Genomic DNA, 3,239 nt, shown 5'->3' with positions numbered 1-3,239 from the left:
GTGACTCTGTGCGACCCCATAGACGGCAGCCCACGAGGCTCCCCCGTCCCTGGGATTCTCCAGGCAAGAACACTGAGTGGGTTGCCATTACCTTCTCCAATGCATGAAAGTGAAAAGTGAAAGTGAAGCCGCTCAGTCGTGTCTGACCCTCAGTGACTCCATGGACTGCAGCCTTCTAGGCTCCTCCATCCACAGGATTTTCCAGGCAAAAGTACTGGAGTGGGGTTCCATTGCCTTCTCCGCAATAGCCTACTATTTTCTATATCTAACACTTGTTAAATTCACAACATTTAGTTATTTAATGCAGTGCCTGCCACACAGGAGAAAAGGCTAGTAACTATGAAAGGATAAGGAGCAAGTATAGATGAGAGGAAAGGGAGGAGGAGGAGGAGAGTTTCAATTTACTATACTATTCAACAAAGGACTAACAAAAAGAGGTGCTCATTTATAACACTTTTAGAAGCAAACTGGTAGGATTTTATCAAAGTCTGGAGACTGAGGGACTCAAGACTATCTTTAAGAATGCTATGCAATCAAGGTTTTATTTGCTTGCTCCTCATGTACTGACTTCAAAATTAAATTAGTATCATCTAATAAGTGGATGGGGGAAGTGAATTACTATTAAACTATGAGGACCTGGTAAACTCCTAGAACCCTCATGTGTGAATTTTAAGTATATCTAAGTAATTGCAATAAACTACCCCAAAAGACGTTATTTTCTGAGAAATCTTTGGAGATCAGGTGGTTCTTCAGAGCCAGCCCTAGAAAGAAAAGCAGACTAATAAAAAACTGGTGACACAGAAGAAACTGAGTAAGGAAAGAAGAGTGTGGGGGTGAGGAGCTGAGAAGCCCACGACAAATACTAAGGAAACAGACAGTATCCGTAAAGTGACTTTCTTTAGATATATGAAGGTGAGGTTTCATGACTGAAACCTTTAAAGATTTTAGAAACTTCCACTCTTCAACTGACTAGATAGCTGCCACTTCATTTCTTTTTTTTAAAGTAAATACAAGATGAAACAGAATTTTCTTCTAAATTCTAATCCTTTTTTTTCCTTTAAACAGTTTTATCGAGCGAACAATGCTAACTTCCTGAGCAAGTCCACTAGTGGGCCTTGATGGGACTGAACACAAGTTATACTGCAGTAAAACGCTGAGGAAAAAGCTACATGTCTCTCTAGTTCACTGCTAAAGATCTGGAGTCTTTTGACAGTTTTGAAACCAGGCTGTACATATCTCAATTATCTGGAGGAAAGCACTTAAGATATAAATATGCCTGAGCTCCAATGCCAGACACATGGAATCAAAGTTCTCCAAGGGACATGCAATCAGTTGAACTCCGCATTTTAGATGAGTATTTTAGAACAAATGCTCCAACACCACCCTTATGGCAGAAAGTGAAGAGAAGCTAAAAAGCCTCTTGATGAAAGTGAAAGAGGAGAGTGAAAAAGTTGGCTTAAAGCTCAACATTCAGAAAACGAAGATCATGGCATCTGGTCCCGTCACTTCATGGGAAATAGATGGGGAAACAGTAGAAATAGTGTCAGACTTTATTTTTTGGGGCTCCAAAATCACTGCAGATGGTGACTGCAGCCATGAAATTAAAAGACGCTTACTCCTTGGAAGAAAAGTTATGACCAACCTAGATAGTATATTCAAAAGCAGAGACATTACTTTGCCGACTAAGGTCCGTCTAGTCAAGGCTATGGTTTTTCCTGTGGTCATGTATGGATGTGAGAGCTGGACTGTGAAGAAGGCTGAGCACCAAAGAATTGATGCTTTTGAACTGCAGTATTGGTGAAGACTCTTGAGAGTCCCTTGGACTGCAAGGAGATCCAACCAGTCCATTCTGAAGGAGATCCAACCAGTCCATTCTGAAGATCAGCCCTGGGATTTCTTTGGAAGGAATGATGCTAAAGCTGAAGCTCCAGTACTTTGGCCACCTCATGAGAAGAGTTGACTCATTGGAAAAGACTCTGATGCTAGAAGGGATTGGGGGCAGGAGGAGAAGGGGATGACCGAGGATGAGATGGCTGGATGGCATCATGGACTCGATGGACGTGAGTCTGAGTGAACTCCAGGAGATGGTGATGGACAGGGAGGCCTGGCGTGCTGCGATTCATGGGGTCGCAAAGAGTCGGACACGACTGAACGACTGAACTGAACCCAACAAATGTTTCTACAAATGCCCTAATTCATCTGTGGTTAAGGTTTTTCTGCCTTTTCTCTAACTTAATAGAAGGGGAGCTCTCTGTGGTCTATTTAGGGTCTGTTTTCTGGCTGCTTAGATTCACCTGCTTTTTAAGGAACAAAGCAGGATTTAAGAATGAACTGCAAAGAGGGGATTGAGGAGATTATATAATAGATAGTAGGATACATGTAATCATTAAACAAAACTGTGTATCTTCCTAATGCCTTAGGGAACCACCCAACCCTTGCCCCAAGTCAGAGAAAAACAGCTAGAACAGACCTAAGGAACACAGTATCACAGAAATCAGTCTCTTCAGGGAGCCCGGTGATAGTGTGAAGACAGTCAGCTTGTTAAAGAGATGAGAAGACTGCTGTTTCCAGTTTATTCAGATGGCTCAGGTTATTTTCCTCATGCCAAGTAAAAGTAGCTTCTGTTGCTAATAACTTAAAAACTGCGCGGCCACTGGCATTTCTCCTATCATCATGCAGGTCACTAGGCATTAGGACAAAAAAGTTCTCCAGAGCTCCCTGTTTCTCCTCTAACACATTAGCCCAAATATCTAAACAAGTCTACCCATTTCTCCCTTCTCCATCCAAAAGGAGGACCATCCACTTCCTCAATCAAATGGAATTATCTGAAAAAGACACCTATTAATGATACTCTCTTTGCCCATTTTGATCCTTACCACCTCCCCTTAGTCCTAGAAACTTGTTCTCCTGAGATTTTCTGGTGCTCAATTTTTAAGACTCTTACCTACTACAATGCCATCACAAGATTTTATAGTTATTTACTATTTGTATTCTGGAAAAATCACTGATGGCCAACATCGTATAAATTTGATCTGTCCACAAGATGAAGCTTTTCTTTTTCAATTGTATCTTTAGGACCCTACATATTACTTTTATTGGGAGAAAAGAAGGTTATCTGATTCTTATCCTAAGAAATACATACACTGTTAAGATTAAAAACCACTTTGGAAAGGGAGATTATACAAAGCATATGATTCAGACAAAATGAATGTGGGTAACTGGAAAACTGAGTTCATTTA

At 41.0% G+C, this 3,239-nt stretch overlaps 1 protein-coding gene across 3 annotated transcripts in view; it reads right to left on the bottom strand.

The window, feature by feature from the left end:
* Positions 1-3,239, bottom strand: part of NUP98 (nucleoporin 98 and 96 precursor) — an 89,014-nt gene that overhangs the window by 20,635 nt on the left and 65,140 nt on the right. The window lies entirely within an intron of this gene.

Source organism: Oryx dammah, unplaced genomic scaffold (genome assembly GCF_014754425.2).
Source record: "Oryx dammah isolate SB20612 unplaced genomic scaffold, SCBI_Odam_1.1 HiC_scaffold_17, whole genome shotgun sequence".
NCBI classification, from domain to species: Eukaryota; Metazoa; Chordata; class Mammalia; order Artiodactyla; family Bovidae; genus Oryx; species Oryx dammah.
Note: the sequence above shows the minus strand (reverse complement) of the source record. Positions and strands in the feature narration are given on the sequence as shown.